This window comes from Eretmochelys imbricata, chromosome 1 (genome assembly GCF_965152235.1).
Source record: "Eretmochelys imbricata isolate rEreImb1 chromosome 1, rEreImb1.hap1, whole genome shotgun sequence".
Lineage (NCBI taxonomy): Eukaryota > Metazoa > Chordata > Testudines > Cheloniidae > Eretmochelys > Eretmochelys imbricata.
Window position 1 is genome coordinate 62,269,616 of NC_135572.1, and position 18,254 is coordinate 62,287,869.

The 18,254-nt window shown below is 44.9% G+C and overlaps 1 long non-coding RNA gene across 1 annotated transcript in view; it reads left to right on the plus strand.

The window, feature by feature from the left end:
- Positions 1 to 18,004: 18,004 nt before the first annotated feature.
- LOC144258500 (uncharacterized) overlaps positions 18,005 to 18,254 on the plus strand; it is a 92,337-nt gene continuing 92,087 nt past the window's right edge. The window contains exon 1 of the long non-coding RNA XR_013344691.1: positions 18,005 to 18,096. This is a non-coding gene — a long non-coding RNA (uncharacterized LOC144258500). The remainder of the gene's footprint in view (positions 18,097 to 18,254) is intronic.

An 18,254-nucleotide genomic window follows, 5' to 3' on the forward strand; every position in this document is an offset into this window, starting at 1 on the left:
TTCCTCCTACCCTTCCGGTCCCCCTGCTGCCTAAACACAAACGGCACCTGCCAGGGCTGCCTGCAGCCTCCGCTTTCCCCTGGCTGCGAGCGCGCATCCCGCTTGCACTGTGCGGAGCAGGGAGCTGCCAGAGCTCGAGTCGCGCATCCGCCAAAGGTTCTCTCTCAGCGTTCCGTGGATGGAACGCTGCAGGAGACAAGGTTCTGCGGGAGGCGGCTGCCAGGCGCTGATTGGTGGTTTGAGAGGGACGGGTGGAGCGAGCGTTCTAACGCGCGTTGCCCAGCGTGGGCGTGTTCTCGGCTCCGGGAGTGGGGCGCACCGGCGGGGCTGGTGTGTCCTCGCCTGCAGCTACGCCAGTCACACCCTTGTAGGTGGTGCCCTAATTCGGCCTTCACTTGCCCTCAGAATTTGCTCCCTGGCCAACACTGGGATAAAAAATTGCAGCGGAGGGGGGAAATAAGGGGACCAAGATGAAAACATGAATATAATGTAAGATTGACCATACTGGGTCAGACCAAAGGTCTATCTAGCCTCGTATCCTGTCTTCTGACAGTGGCCAATGCCAGGTGCCCCAGAGGGAACGAACAGAACAGGCAATCATCACCTGATCCATCCCTTGTCGCACATTCCCGGCTCTTGGCAAACGGGCTAGGGACACCATGGGGGAAGGGAAGTGCAGCAAAGTCAAAAGTATGGAGATAGGCCCAGAGGGGGCAAAAATCTGGGGGAGAGGGGAATGGGGAAAAATGGGTCTTGTACTCACAAGCACCTCGCCTCCTATTTTGCCCTATTTCCTCCTACACATGCCCACGACTCAGGGCTGTGGTGTATATACTATCTAGCCAATACTGAGGTATGCTGTCTCTTCTCTGTCAGAAAAGATACAAACATCTGTCCACTAGAGCAGGAGTTCTCAACCTTTTTCTTCCTGAGGCCCCCTCAACATGCTCTAAAACTCCATGGCCCACATGTGCCACAACAGCTGTTTTTTCTGTATATAAAAGCCAGGGCCGGCATTAGAGGGTAGCAAACAGGGTGATGGCCTTGGGCTCCACACCACAAGGGGCCCCCACGAAGCTACATTGTTGAGGCTTTGACTTCAACCCATGGTGATGGGGCTCCAGGCTTCAGACCCATGTCGTGGGGCTTCGGCCTTCCGCTCTGGGCCCTAGTGAGTCTAACACTGGCCCTCCTTGGTGGCCCCCCTGAAGCCTGCTCATGGCCTTCCCTGGTTGAGAACCACTGCACTAGAGGTGTAACTATGTGTGTGTGGTGGAAGTGGTGGTGGGGTCCATCTCTCTATCATAATAGTTGCTATATCAGTAGCTATTGACACACACAGAGATCCTCTGATCACAGAAGAAAACAAATCAACCAACCCTTAAGTACATTTCTGAGTTGTGTACAGATCTATATTTCTTGTGCTTTGTAAAAACAGGGATCAGGGATCAGGCCCTTATTGGTATGTGTGCCCTGCTTCTCTCCGTACAGTAGCTCCTGGCTGACACAAACTTTCCATTCAAGGAGGCAAAAATGAAGATTTTTTTTATCTAGGCTCTTAGAACAGGAGGTAAATGTGTATAACTCAAAATAGTGTGTTTATAAAGTTCCCATTGGCACCTCTGGCATCTTGTCTCCTTGCCCTCCTCTCCCCATTTAGCCTGCAGTCCTGGATCAGCTCTCTCTCTCTCTCACTCTCCATTGCTGAATTACCTGCCTGACTATCCCTGTGTCCCCTTCAGCATTGTTCATCTGCCTCCTTCTCCTTCCCCAACTAGCCAGCCTTTTCTTGACTGCCATCCCATCAATATCCACAGATTCAGAGATTATTAGGCCAGAAGGGACCATTATGATAATCTAATCTGAGCTCCTGCAAAAAATAGGCCATAGAACTTCCCCAAAATAATTCCTAGAGAATGTCTTGATTACTCCTGTGCTCTAAATTCCTTTCTCTCTGCTCTCTCGCCTCAATTGTCTCAGTCATTGACTCTACAGTCAACCTGTGGAGCTTGTAGTCAGGGCATGTTGTGAAGGCCAAAACTATAACTGGGTTCAAAAAAGAATTAGATAAATTCATGGAGGATAGATCCATTAATGGTTATTAGCCAAAGTGATCGGTCACCCATGCTCTGGGTATCCCTAAGCCTCTGACTGCCAGATGCTGGGATTGGATGCCAGGGGATGGATCACCTGATACAGTGCCCCATTCTGTTCATTATCTTTGAAGCATCTGGTATTGGCCACTGTTGGAAGCCAGGATACTGGGTTAGGTGGACCATTGGTCTGACCCAGTATGGCCGTTCTTATGTTCTTATTCTATACTTCTCTTGACTCCTTTGACCCTCTCATTGTAAGGTCTGCCCTACCAAGCCCTGGCTCATCCCCTCCATCCACAGCTTATTTTACTAACTCTGATCATTTCACTGTTACCTTGTCCTCCCACTTCCTTGTGTCTTTGCTGTATCCTTCTGCCTTTCTCTTTGTACAGCACCTAGCACAATGGGGAGGGGAGCTGATTCCTGATTGGAAATTCTAGGCACTACTGTAATATAGATAATAATGTAATAATAATTGGTAAAAGGTGCTTTGCCATTTTGGGAGCTTGTGTGGAGCAGCTCCTGTATCAGACAGACAGCACCACAGAGGCAGCAGCTGGGAAAAATCTATGCTCTCCAAATGTAAATGCAGCACAAATCTCTTTCTGAAAAAGCAACACAAAGATTCTCTACACATTAATGAGACAGTCTCAAATGCAAGGTCACAAACCTGCTTAATTTTCCCAGTATATCAAATAAACATTTCCTATTAATCTACATATTTTTGGCCCTCTGTGGAGTGATAGGAGATTTTAAGCCCTTGCAGATTGGCTTTCTGTTGGAGGAGAGATAAGTGACGTGGAGTGTGGGTACTTTCTTAGGCCTGGTGTACGCTACAGAGCTAGGGTGACATAGGCAGCTTATGTCAACCTAACTCTGTGAACATCTACACTACAGCATTGCTCCCGCTATGTAAGTTGCCCACTACACCAGCCTAATAACAGGTTTCAGAGTAGCAGCTGTGTTAGTCTGTATTCTCAAAAAGAAAAGGAGTACTTGTGGTACCTTAGAGACTAACCAGTTTATTCCGATGAAGTGAGCTGTATCTCATGAAAGCTTATGCTCAAATAAATTGGTTAGTCTGTAAGGTGCCACAAGTCCTCCTTTTCTTTCAGCCTAATAATGCCACCTCTGCCAGATGCATAGCGCTTAGGTGGATGTAGTTAGGGTGATGCAGTGTCCATGTAGTCACTGTGTCACTTACATCGCCTGTTGCCTGTCAGCCCTGCGCAGGGCTCACAGTTGGAACCCCCCTGCCCCAACCTGTCATCTTGGGGGTAGGGGGTTCCATTGTTTTGGTTTTGCATCCCTGCCCAATCTGGCTAAAAGCCATTGATGGACCCATCCTTCATGAATGTATCTAGTTCTTTTTTTAACACAATTATAGTTTTGGCTTTCACAACATCCTCTGACAAAGAGTTCCCCAGGTTGACTGTGCGTTGTGTGAAGAAATACTTCCTTTTGTTTGTTTTAAACCTGCTGCCTATTTATTTCATTTTGTGTGCCCTAGTTCTTGTGGTATGAGGAGTAAGTAATACTTCCTTATTTACTTTCTCCACACCAGTCATTATTTTATAGACCTTTATCATATCCCGCCCTTAGTCGTCTCTTTTCAAAGCTGAAAAGTCCCAGTCTTATTACTTTCTCTTCATGTGGAAGATGTTCCATACCCCTAATCATTTTTGTTGCTCTCTGAGCCTTTTCCAATTCCAATATATCTTTTTTGAGATGGGGCAACCAGATCTGCACACAGTATTCAAGATGTGGGCGTAATATGGATTTATATAGATGCAACATGGTATTTTCTGTCTTATTATCTACCCCTTTCCTAATGATTCTCTTTCTTGAGTGGTAAGAGCTAATTTAGGCCCCATCATTTTATATGTATAGTTGGGATTAGAATTTCCAATTTGCATTATTTTGCATTTATCAACATTGAATTTAATCTGCCATTTTTGTTGCCCAGTCACCCAGTTTTGAGGGACTGACAGCTTGGGGCACAGGGGCTCCAGCTGTGAGCCTGGCACAGGTGTAAGTGCTCCTGGTGAGGAAACACGCCATTGTGAGAAAGAAGGTAGTGTGGACATGAAAAACTGCAGTATTTACTATGGTGGCTATATTTTGAGCAAAAATTAGGACAACTTAATTTTGTAATGTAGACAAGGCCTTAGGGTAACTTGTTTATTTACACTATATATACCAATCCTTGAACAGAGAGGTTATAAACAGCACCCAAGCTCCTTCAGGGATCTCAGCCCAAAAAGCAATGCCCAGTTCCCAGGAAGCAACTCTACAGGAATTGACTCAAGCTAGAGCAATTAAAGAAAAGAGCAAACTCTCTTGCTGCTTTCAACAGCTTCCCAGGAAAAGTGACATCATCAAAGAAAGAGTAATACAGTGTTCCTTCAAAGACAGCATGCTACTCGTGTAATAAGAAAAATAAGTTGTAAGATTACATGTAACAGGTGACTCCTGCCATAATATATGTAATTAAGAAAAAGTAAGAAGTGCATTATTAAAAGAAATCTACCCTAAGCTGACAAATCTATTAACTGATAATATTTCCCCAGAATTTCAGTCACAAAGTCAATATAGCACTGTCTGTCTAGGTACTTATATAGTTCCCATTACCATAGTATGTGAGTGCCTCACAATCTTTAATGTATTTATCTTCACAACACCCATGTGAGGTAGAGAAGTGCATTCCTGGGGAATTGAGGCCTAGAGAGACTAAGGCCCAGATTCAAAGGTATTTAGGCCCTTAATTTCTGCTGAAATCAATGGAAGTTAGAATCCTAAAGACCTTTGTGGATCTGGGCCTAAGTGACTTACTCAAGCATGGGTGGTGTGTGAAGCCCCACTTTGGGGAGGCTAGACCCTGGCCCCACCCCTCCTGCCCAAGGCCCCTCCCCTGTAGCCCCGATCCCCCACTGTGGCCGGAGGAGTCCCGCCCCAGCTGGCCTGAGTCCTAGGCGGCCCAGCCCTGGAGTGCCAGGCGGCCTGAGTACCGGATGGTCCCAGCCCCAGAGTGCTGGGTGGCCCCAGTGCCAGGCAGCTCCAGCCCCAACCGGCTGGCCCGAGCACCGGCCCCAGCTGTCCTGAGTCCCAGCTGCTGGCTGGCTCACCTTAGCCCCAGCCCCTGTTCGCTTTGGGGGAGAGGCTAAGCAAGGGTGGGAAGAGGAGCATCCTGGGCTGGGGCCAGGGGGGAAGAGCAGGAAGCAAGAGGGGGCCTCTGGGTGGAGCATGGGCAGTACCGTGCCTGGCTGTCTGGCCTGCGATACCTGTCGCCCATGTACCCCAGTTTCCCCAAGAAGTCTATGGCAGAGCAGAGAATTTAATTCAGGTCTCCCAAATCCCAGCCTAGTATCCTAAACGCTAAGCCATCCTTTCTCAATTTTGCCTTGTTTTCCATTAGCTAATGAGTTAACAGCAAAAAACCTGAGCTTCTAAAGCCTGTGTGAGATACAGAAGTTCTGAGAGCTTCCCCTCGCAGCTGGCTGTAGTATGACTAGGCAGTTAATTGTGACTGGCCTACAAATTTGGAAATGCCACGTTCAGTTCCCCATCTGAAGTTACACAAGTATCAACACCAGTAATATCTCTGTATTGCTCTTCCAAGGGTCTAAATGCAGTTCCTATTAAAGTTAATGAGAGAGGACCCCACTTGGCAAACTTCAGTGCATGCTTAACTTTAAGCATGTGCATAAATTCTATTGAAGTAAATAGCACTTTGCTGATTAGGGATGGAGTTAGAAGGTAAGCATGTGTTTCAGTGTTTTGCCAAATCAGGGCTGAAACTACCATTGATACTGATGTTATCAGGTTCAGACCCTGCGCTGGCTGTCACTAGGCACTCAAGAAGTGTAACTTGCACCCACCCTAAATTGCCCACGAGAAGACTGGGGAGCCCCTGAGGAGTCCTGATGGTGTATGGTACAGCAATGTGGTAAGGCATGCTGGAACAGTGCAGCTCATGAAGGGTAAGGCAAGAATGGTAACAATCCCTTTATCATTTGGTTTAGTAATTTATTTCTTCCATTTCCCTCTTCTCTCTCTTTCTGTGTGTGTGCGGGGTGGGGGGGGGGAGGGGAGAGGAAGGGTTGTTAGTTTTGCCAGCTGCAAATGTGCACCAATTCTAATTGTCTAGTTGTTATTGCAGGCTCTGCTTTCATGTGACAGCTTAAAAAAAGTGACTTGAATGCTCTCCTTCTTGTCCTCCTTGCCTTCTCCTCTGTCATCTGACCCACCCCTTATGAGCTCTCTCCAGCAAAGTTTGCCTTTCTTGCACGGTCAGAACGGAAAATAATTTATTGCCACAACACTTACTTCCATCGATGACTGAGCGCGTTTAATCATGTGGTGGTCTTTGCTCTGCAGTTTCCTCCCCATTCCGCTGTATATTCTGCTGATCCAGGATGCTGTGTTTCCTGTAAAAGAAGAAAACAAGAGAAAATCATTGCTTAAATGCTGTCAAACAAATGCCATGTGTTTTAAAAATCAAAACGTTTCTGAGATGCTCAGCTGCAAGCTTTAATAGGGCTAAGTGAAAATGTGTACCTCTAAGAACAAAGAATGCAGGCCATACTTATGAAAAGGGGGACTCTATCCTGGGAAGCAGCGACTCCAAAAAAGAGTTGGCGGTCATGGTGGATAATCAGCTGAACACGAGTTCCCACTGTGATGTTGTGGCCAAAAGAGCTAGTGAGATCCTTGGATGCATAAACAGAGGAATCTTGAGTAGGAGTAGACAGGTTATTTTACCTCTGTATTTGGCACTGGTACTGCTGAATAGTGTGCCCTGTAGTGGTTTCCACAGTTCAAGAAGGATGTTGATAAATTGGAGAGGGTTCAGAGAGGAGACATGAGAATGATTTAAAGATTAGAAAATCTGCTTTATGGTGATAGACTTAAGGCGCGCAATCTATTTAGTTTAAGAAAGAGAAGGTTAAGAGATGACTTGCTTGCAGTCTATAATTATATAAAAGGGGAACAAATATTTAATAATGGGCTGTTCAGTCTAGCAGACAAAGGTATAACACGATCCAATGGCTGGAATTTGAAGCTAGACAAATTCAGACTGGAAATGAAGCATAAATTTGTAACAGTGAGATTAACTAACCATTGGAACAATTTACCAAGGGTTGTGGTGGATTCTCCATCACTGGCAATTTTTATATCAAGATTAGATGTGGGCTTTGTTTGTTTTTTAAGTATATGCTCTAGTTCAAAAGGACGTATTTTGGGGAAATTCTATGGCCTGTGTTATACAGGAGGTCAGACTATATGATCACAATGGTTCTTTCTGGCCTTGGAATCTATGAATCTTTGAAAGCTTGAAAAAGTGTATCAAATGTATCCTTGTTCAGGTTCTTATCTCATTTGATACATCACTCAAAACCTCTAAATACAGTAGAATCCCCATGCTCTGAACCTCCCTGTTGAACAAACTGCCAGCCTTTTCCCCTGTTCCGCTGACTGCCTTCCTACTGATTGTCTGATTATGTTTGGTACTGTAAACTGTAAGCATGTTCCTGATTAATAATAAATTAATACAGAGATCACCCTTACAATTTGGTTAATCAGGAGTTGACTACCTTGGCATAATTTATCGATTTAGATCAGCTTAGCTTAATCAGAATTTCTTCTCAGAAATGTATTTCAACATTTTCTTTAGCTGGCATAAGAAGGGCTGATGCAGATCTCTTATTCTAGGAAACTGCCTTGAGCAAATGTACTTGATGTCACAGGAAAAGAGACTCAGATGTGTACAGTTTTCTGTCTGCATCTAGCATTTGCATACGCTGCAAAGACAGGCATGTAAATAAAGGTTATTTATGTGGTGGGGAAATAATACAAGTGCTGGGATCGTAAAGAGGGAAGGCAAATATATTAAGCCACCTGCTGCTTGTGGCTTTCTGGTTTGCTAGTCAAGTGAACAGGATGTGTTTGTCCACTGTTACCTTACTGTTAGTACGTTCTTTGGGCCACTTTGTGCTCTTCTGGGAATTCCGTTGATTGAGTCTCATTTCTAGTGATGACCAAGTAGCACAAGGGCAGTACAATTTATCTGGCCATGTGAATAGGCCAAGTAAATTGCCTGTCCATAGGGGAGCACTAGGCAGGAGACTGGGAGGGATGAAATCCTCCTGCAATGTGGGGGGCTGGGCACAGGACACCTGTGCAATCTCTGCATAGCCCTGATGTGTAGCTTGTGGCCTCTGCAGCCATGCTGGGAAGGCTGCCCCTGAGCTAGGTTGCACGGCATACTCAGGCACACAGCCCATCCGCATGGCCTCACAGCTCCCTGGATGTGGAGCTTCCTGTAGCCCCACTCCGCAGCCTTGCTTTGTGAATGTGCACAGCCAACAGAACATGCTCCCTGTTGTGGCCCACTGAGTTAACGTGGTCACTGTTCAGTGCACAAGTACAAATAAACAAACAAACACGGCTAGGCTTTTCCTGTGCTTAAAAATACACCCCTCCCCCCCACATTTTTAACAAAGCTCATTCACAAAAAAAATCTGGGATGAAATCCTGGTCCCCTTAAAGTCACTGGCTTCAGCAGAGGCAGGATTTCACCCCCAGCGTCTTCAGACTTGTGCAGGGTTATGCAGATAACCTGTGTGTATTTTTTGCAGAATCTCCGTTCTGTTCTATTCAGGTTTATATACCTATCCCCATGGTATTGGTGTAATTAATGATCATACAATGGGTGAATTAAAAATAACAGTGATTCTGACTAGTGGATGAGTGTTCCATCCCATGTAAATAGTCACAAAAGCTGGGTGGGGGAGAAATCTCTAGCTTGCTTAGGCTCAAAATCTGCGGGGCTTGGTGCGACCCCAGCTGCTTCTGGACCCAGGGGGAGCCGCGGTTGCCAAGAGCACTTTATATCATTTATGCTTGGGGAGAAGATTATAGCCTTGTCCTATGGATGGGGACCTTGCTGCAGTTACCCATGCTGATCTCCCCATAAGACTGGATTATTACAGTGTATTCTATGTGGCGATTCTGCCTATAAACATGTGGCAAATTGCAGTAAGTGCAGAGCTCTGTGGCCCACTTATTAAGCAACATTTCATATGGGCAGCATATCACAGCAGTGCTTCATGATCTGGACTAGCTGCCAATTGATTCTGGGGCACAATTTAAGGTGGTATTATTAACTTATAAAAGCCACAAATGGTTTGGGTTCTGGCTTCATAAGAGCTCATCATGTCTCTCGACCACTGTGACTTGAGGGTAATTGTGATCAGCAGAGATGTTCAAGCGGACAGCCCCCTAGTTTAAAAAGACTGTCAGCAGGGCTCCTCTGCTCCAGAACTTGCTTCCTGTTCGATCCAAGATTTGCAATGGTTGTGGCTGCTATGTGCTAGGAGCTTTCAAGGAAGGCAGTTCATGCTCCAAGGACCTCAGAATCTAAGGACAGACAAACAAGACAAAGGTTAGAGGAAGGGTGTCAAGGTTCCTTCCCCACTGTGAACTCGAGGGTACAGATGTGGGGACCTGCATGAAAACCCCCCTAAGCTTATTTTTACCAGCTTAGGTTAAAACTTCCCCAAGGTACAAACTATTTTAACTTTTGTCCCTCGACCTTATTGCTGCCACCACCAAGCATCTATCAAAAATAGCCCACTTGGAAACGTCTTCCCCCCCCCCCCATGCCCCCAAGCCCTACATCCCCTTTCCTGGGGAAGGCTTGATAAAAATCCTCACCAATTTGCATAGGTGAACACAGACCCAAACCCTTGGATCTTAAAAACAATGAAAAAACAATCAGGTTCTTAAAAGAAGAATTTTAATTAAAGAAAAAGAATCACCTCTGTAAAATCAGGATGGTAAATACCTTACAGGGTAATCAGATTCAAAACATAGAGAATCCCTCTAGGCAAAACCTTAAGTTACAAAAAGACACAAAAACAGAAATATACATTCCATTCAGCACAACTTATTTTATCAGCCATTTAAACAAAACAGGATCTAACACATATCTAATTAGATTGCTTATTAACCCTTTACAGGAGTTCTGACCTGCATTCCTGCTCTGGTCCCGGCAAAAGCATCACCCAGACCGAAAGAAAGGCTTTGTGTTTTCCCCCCTCCAGCTTTGAAAGTATCTTGTCTCCTCATTGGTCATTTTGGTCAGGTGTCAGTGAGGTTATCTTAGCTTCTTAACCCTTTACAGGTGAAAGGGTTTTTCTTCTGGCCAGGAGGGATTTAAAGGTGTTTACCCTTCCCTTTATATTTATGACAAAGGGGAACAACCATAGACGAATTATATGCAAGCCGGTGGTGTGATGTTGCAGTGTACGTAGGATGACTGGTTCATTTTTCCTGCCACTCTTACTCATGCTGTGTAGTATCTTACTCTGTGAGTAGTTCTGTTGAAACCAGTGGGACTACTCATGGAGAAAGGCACAACTCAGCGTAACTGTGGCAAAATAAGGTCCAATGAGATTTCACTTGTTGCTTTGCAAAGCTCTTCAAGAGTCAGAGCATGACAAATATGGTGTCCTCCAAATCTCCATACAGGGTATTCTTGTATAAAGATATAAGACCAGATCTTTGGCAACAGCCACTAGTACAGCACAATTTAGGAGGTACAAAGGTGGCACTAAGATTCCTTTGTGCTTTTTCCATCCTGGGCTGGCTGTGCACTGCTCTGATTTCTTTGGGGCTGCTCTATCTTTTGCCATCTGCCAAGAGCTGTGACGGGGGCCAATATTTCAGCTGGCAATCAGAAGATTGCCAGGAAGCACAGGGTATAACCCTACCACAGTAGCCACAAAGGGGATGGTGTAAGAGCTGCTATGGGAGGATCCCCCTATGCAGGGGGGCAGAGGCGACCCATGCCTGCCGATAGTGGGGGGGGGGTCAGAGTGAGGGCAACTGGCTTCAGCAGTGTTACTGAGCATGTTCAGTACAACCCAAGCAGCAAATCGGGGAGAGGGAGAAGGACGATTCTGCTCCCCCCATCCTCTGCTGTGGGGGATTCTTCCTTGTCTGGGTATATCAGCCTAAGGACCAATATCCGCTGATGATGGCAGTATAACTAACTAACTCTCGCTCCCAAAATTGACTCCTCCTTTTAAAACAGTAACAGGAAGGAACTGATGCCTAAAGAACAGGCGGAATCACTAAAGGTATCAACAAGCAAACAAAATATCGTGTTGCCTCTATATGAATCCATGGTATGCCCACATCTTGAATACTGTGTGCAGATTTGGTCACCCCATCTCAAAGAAGATGTATTGGAACTGGAAAAGGTACAGCAAAGGGCAACAAAAATACACAGGAGTATGGAACGGCTTCCGTATGAGGAGAGATTAATAAAACTGGGACTTTTCAGCTTGGAAAAGAGACGACTAAGGGGGAATGATAGAGGTCTATAAAATCATGAGTGCTTTGGAGAAAATAAATAAGGAACTATTATTTAAGAACATAAGAAAGGACAGACTGGGTCAGACCAAGGGTCCATCCAGCCCAGTAATTTGTCTACCGACAGTGGCCAATGCCAGGTGCCCCAGAGGGAGTGAACCTAACAGGTAATGATCTAGTGATCTCTCTCCTGCCATCCATCTCCACCCTCTGACAAACAGAGGCTAGGGACACCATTCCTTACCCATCCTGGCTAATCACCATTAATGGACTTAACCTCAATGAATTTATCCAGTTCTCTTTTAAACACTGTTATAGTCCTAGCCTTCACAACCTTCTCAGGCAAGGAGTTCCACAGTTCACTGTGCACTGAGTGAAGAAGAACTTCCTTTTATTTGTTTTAAACCTGCTACCCATTAATTTCATTTGGTGTCCCCTAGTTCTTATATTATGGGAAATAGTAAATAACTTTTCCTTATTCACTTTCTCCACACCACTCATGATTTTATATACACCTTTCTCATATCCCCCCTTAGTCTCCTCTTTTCCAAGCTGAAAAGTTCTAGCCTCTTTAATCTCTCCTCATATGGGACCCCTTCCAAACCCCTAATCATTTTAGTTACCCTTTTCTGAACCTTTCCTAATGCCAGTATATCTTTTTTGAGATGAGGGGACCACATCTATACACAGTATTCAAGATGTGGACGTACCATGGATTTCTATAAGGACAATAAGATATTCCTCGTCTTATTCTCTATCCCTTTCTAAATGATTCCTAACATCCCGTTTGCTTTTTTGACTGCCGCTGCACACTGTGTGGATGTCTTCAGAGAACTATCCATGATGACTCCAAGATCTTTCTCCTGATTGGTTGTAGCTAAATTGGCCCCCATCATATTGTATGTATATTTGGGGTTATTTTTTCCAAAGTGCATTATTTTACATTTATCCACATTAAATTTCATTTGCCATTTTGTTGCCCAATCACTTAGTTTTGTGAGATCTTTTTGAAGTTCTTCACAGTCTGCTTTGGTCTTAACTATCTTGAGCAGTTTCGTATCATCTGTAAACTTTGCCACCTCACTATTTACCCCTTTCTCCAGAACATTTATGAATAAGTTGAATAGGATTGATCCTAGGACTGACCCTTGGGGAACACCACTAGTCACCCCTCTCCATTCTGAAAATTTACCATTTATTCCTATCCTTTGTTCCCTGTCTTTTAACCAGTTCTCAGTCCATGAAAGGATCTTCCCTCTTATCCCATGACAACTTAATTTACATAAGAGTCTTTGGTGAGGGACCTTGTCAAAGGCTTTCTGGAAATCTAAGTACACTATGTCCACTGGATCCCCCTTGTCCACATGTTTGTTGACCCCCCAAAGAACTCTAATAGATTAGTAAGACATGATCTCCCTTTACAGAAACCATGCTGACTTTTGCACAACAATTTATGTTCTTCTATGTCTCTGACAATTTTATTCTTTACTATTGTTTCAACTAATTTGCTCATAACTCCTCATAGCACAAGAACTTGGGGGTCACCACATGAAATTAATAGGCAGCAGGTTTAAAACAAACAAAATGAAGTATTTCTTCACACAATGCACAGTCAACCTGTGTAACTCGTTGCCAGAGGATGTTGTGAAGGCCAAGACTATAACATGGTTGAAAAAAGAACTAGGTAAATTCATGGAGGATAGGACCATCAGTGGCTATTAGCCAAGATGGGCAGGGATGGTGTCCCTAGCCTCTGTTTGCCAGAAGCTGGGACTGGGCGACGGGATGGATCACTTGATGATTACCTGTTCTGTTCTTTCCCTCTGGGGCATTGGCCGCTGTCGGCAGACAGGATTCTGGGCTAGATGGACCTTTGGTTTGATCCAGTATGGCCGTTCTTATATTCTTATGTAAGCCATTCATTTTTGGAGCAAATGTCCAGTATCAAAATGGCTGATGTGTTGGTTTGGTACTATGGTACTAAGAACTCATCTGCAAGGCTTGAGTTTGCTTTGCTTTGTGCTGTCCATTGCGGCTGGTACTGAAAGTATAACTCTGCTGTAGCTGTAGTTCAGTCTTTTCAAAAGTTCTGCAAGAGTGGGATTTCTACACTGTTAAGCATCATCTGACTCCAGTCTCCACAAACTGCAAAGTCAACACATTTAATGGCAAAGAGTCCTGTGGCACCTTATAGACTAACAGACGTATTGGAGCATAAGATTTCGTGGATGAGTACCCACTTCGTCGGACGCATGTAGTGGAAATTTCCAGAGGCAGGTATAAATATGCAAGCATGAATCAGGCTAGGGATAACGAGGTTAGTTCAATCAGGGAGGATGAGGCCCTCTTCTAGCAGCTTGGTGGTGAACACCAAGGGAGGAGAAACTCCTTTTGTCGTTGGCTAGCCATTCACAGTCTTTGTTTAATCCTCAGCTGATGGTGTCAAATTTGCAAATGAACTGAAGCTCAGCAGTTTCTCTTTGAAGTCTGGTCCTGAAGTTTTTTTGCTGCAGGATGGCGACCTTTAAATCTGCTATTGTGTGTCCAGGGAGTGTTCTCTTACAGGTTTTTGTATGTTGCCATTCCTAATATCTGATTGAATACAAGAGGTCAGGAACAGTATCCCTGATGATGCCACAGCACAACTGGTTACTGAGCTCTGTGACTTTATCCTCACGCACGATTATTTCAAATTTGGTGACAACGTAGACCTCCAGACCAGTGGCACTGCTATGGGCACCCGCATGGCCCCACAATATGCCAACATTTTTATGGATGACTTAGAACAATGCTTCCTCAGCTCTCCTCCACTCATGCCCCTTCTCTACCTACGCTACATTGATGACATTTTCATCATCTGGATCCATGGGAAGGAAACCCTGGAAGAATTCCACCACGATTTCAATAGCTTCCACCCCACCATCAACCTCAGCCTGGACCAATCTACACAGGAGGTCCACTTCCTAGACACCACGGTGCAAATAAGTGACGGTCACATTAACACCACCCTATACCAAAAACCCACTAACCGCTATGCCTACCTTCATGCCTCCAGCTTCCATCCTGGACACACCACACGATCCACTGTCTACAGCCAAGTGCTGAGGTACAACCGCATTTGCTCCAACCCCTCAGACAGAGACCAACCCTACAAGATCTTCACCAAGCATTCTCAAAACTACAATACCCACATGAGGAAATAAGGAAACAGATCAACAGAGCCAGATGTGTACCCAGAAGCCTCCTGCTGCGAGACAAGCACAAGAAAGAAACCAACAGAACGCCACTGGCCATCACATACAGTCCTCAGCTAAAACCTCTCCAATGCATCATCAGTGAACTACAACCCATCCTGGACAATGATCCCTCACTTTCACAGGCCTTGGGAGGCAGGCCAGTCCTCGCGCAGAGACAACCTGCCAACCTGAAGCATATTCTCACCAGCGACTACACACTGCACCATAGTAACTCTAACTCAGGAACCAATCCCTGCAACAAACTTCGATGCCAACTCTGCCCACATATCTACACCAGCGACACCATGACAGGACCTAACCAGATCAGCCACACCATCACTGGTTCATTCATCTGTACGTCCACCCATGTAATATATGCCATCATGTGCCAGCAATGCCCCTCTGCTATGTACGTTGGCCAAACTGGACAGTCCCTATGTAAAAGGATAAATGGACACAAATCAGATATTAGGAATGGCAATATACAAAAACCTGTAGGAGAACACTTCAACCTCCCTGGACACACAATAGCAGATTTAAAGGTCGCCATCCTGCAGCAAAAAAACTTCAGGACCAGACTTCAAAGAGAAACTGCTGAGCTTCAGTTCATTTGCAAATTTGACACCATCAGCTGAGGATTAAACAAAGACTGTGAATGGCTAGCCAACGACAAAAGGAGTTTCTCCTCCCTTGGTGTTCACACCTTATCTGCTAGAAGAGGGCCTCATCCTCCCTGGTTGAACTGACCTCGTTATCCCTAGCCTGATTCATGCTTGCATATTTATACCTGCCTCTGGAAATTTCCACTACATGCGTCCGACGAAGTGGGTACTCACCCACGAAAGCTTATGCTCCAATATGTCTGTTAGTCTATAAGGTGCCACAGGACTCTTAGTCTGGATCTGTAAAAGTGGCAAACACGGCTACCCCTCTGATACTTAACACATTTAATGTTATAGGACAAATTCTTCTCTTAGTTGCACTGAGACATCTATGTTACTTTCAATGGGAATGCATCAGTATAACTAAGGGGAGACTTTGGCTAACCTGAGTAACCATGTGTTTGTATGTGCTGTGACACCAACGCTTCTAGGGTCATATGAAACATTTAGATTGTAACCTCTTTGGGGCGTGTCACAGGCTGGCTGCCCTTGGAGGCAAATCAGGCTCAGCTCAGTCTGTGACCTAGCAGCTAGCTCCCAGCGATCCAAGCTGTGAAAGGGTTAGGAAAAAACTATACAAACAAAGTGGTGAACTCAGTTGGGGAGGGGGGAAGTCTGAAGAACCCACAGGGAGCAGGGTCAGACTCCTGTGGGTGGGAGCCCTGAGATAGGGCTTAAACTGTCAGGAAGTCATGTAAGAGGCCCCACAGGGAGCAGCACAGGCTCTTGTGGGGGAAGTCCTGAGGTAGGGCTGACAAAGGGCAGGGAGATCCCATGGGAAGCTGCCAGAGTCCCTGCAGAAGGGAGGCAGTGAGGGAAAAGACAAGAAGCAACAAAGGAAGAATGCTGCAGGAGCAAGTTAGGCTCCTGCGGGGAAGGCTCTGAGGTGGGGTGAGTAAAAGCACTTCCATAGAGCCCGAAAACAGTATAATTATTATTTGAATGTTTAGCTTGGATTTTCAATTGGACCTTTTTGTTACCCTGGAAGGAGCCTGAACTGGATGTGATTTGGCTGGAGGACTGAGCCACAGAAGCCCTGGTGAGAGGCAGATGGACATTAGGAGACACGAGAGATGAGAACCCCTAGCAGTGTCTCACCCTGACATAAGGGGGTGCTATGGATGGTAAGTACACTATCTTACAGGCAGATACTATGGGCTAGAGTCAGAGCTCATGTAAATCAAAATAGCTCCATTAAAGTCAATGGGGATAAACCACTTTATGGCAGTTCAGAATCTGGATCTATGCCTTTCATTATCTTCTAGGAAGCATTGCAGATCATCGCTGAGTGCTATAAAATGAGAATTGAATATTCAAAGAATTATCACCAATGCAAAGTGGGTATTTGAAATAACCCAGCAGTACAGAATTGCTACCAACTTTGGGCTATTTTATTTTCAAATCCACCAGTATCTATGAAGATGAATTTTATTATACTTATATTTTCAGATGTATTATCATCATCATTGTTTCACATTCTAGGTTTACGCAGTGCTTTAAGTCATTTCAAGTATGCACATCAAAAGCTGGAAAATAAAAAGTTTCCCCAAATAATTTATGTGAGAATTTGGGGATTACATGGGAATATGCCAGATCTGAGCTGTGGTCCATCTTATTCAATAGCTTGTCTCTGAGAGTGGCTAGTACCAGGTGCTTAAGAGGAAGGTCACTTTTCCCTTTCCAGTATCTCCAGAATTCGTCTTTTTTTCTTCTACTCTGACCTATTTATTCATTTAGATTTGTAAAATTTTAATAATTCAATCAAGAGAAGCCCCTCCTTTTGCTCTGGGTGCCACTACAACAGTTAACATTTACGTTCTGTTTAATATTTCCCATAATGATCATGTAATAATATAACATACTGCCCCTCTTTCCATGAATAAATGAGATCAATAGCAGACACTCTTCTCCAAGCTCTGGTAACTTCTCATCTGTCATTCAGTGCAAAAAATCCTCAAGTTGGCAGGCACAGTTGCAAAAGCTGCAGCTACAATGCCGCTTTGTGTATCAAAGGGCATTATCGCTGAGCAAATACTGTCAACCGAGTTGGCAGCAATCATATCACGTTTCTGATTTATAGCGGCTGAACTTTCATGCTCCGAACAGGAGACTGGAACTGAAAATAATAAATGATAGCACTAGTTCTTGGAGGTTTAGTAGCACTTATTCTTGCAATTAGTTACAGATCTCTGCTGTGATTAGCTAGTAACTGAAATAAGCCCTTTTGCTTTCACTATTACAAGCATATTGATATTGTCTCATTATCATGCTGTACGTACATGAACATCTGCTGTATTCCAGAGCCTTAAATAAGGGGAGAGAAACTTTGGGTATGTCACACCAGAGCTGGGACGGCGCTTCCCAGTGCGGGTAGATGGTCACGCACTAGCTCTTTTCCAGCTGGTGCACTAACAAATGGCATTGTGGCCGCAGCAGCCCGGGCACAGCTTGGGCTAGGCACCCAAGGACATACCCAGGGGTCGGGTGGGGTTGTGCTTGTGTGACTAGCCTGAGCCACCGCCCATGCTGCTGTGGTCACGCTGCTATTTTTAGCACACTAGCGTGAGCAGAGATAACACATCTCTGTTTACCCATGCTGGGAAGCACCATTTTAACTGCTTTGTAGACATACTCTTATTCTCAATGAAAATGGACTCAACACTTTCTATAGACATCAAATATTCTCCTGAGTTTGCATGAGACTTGCAGTTCTGCAACCACAGAGTGAGTTTTTGCTGTATTTAATTTATAGATGTATGGTAGAATCTATAGCCTACTGTTTTCATGTAGAAAAGTTGTGAACGTAACCTCCCTGGCAGGGCCTCGTGCTGCCATTGTAAATGGCTGGTCCACTGAAATCAATAGAAGGTCACGGCTGGCTC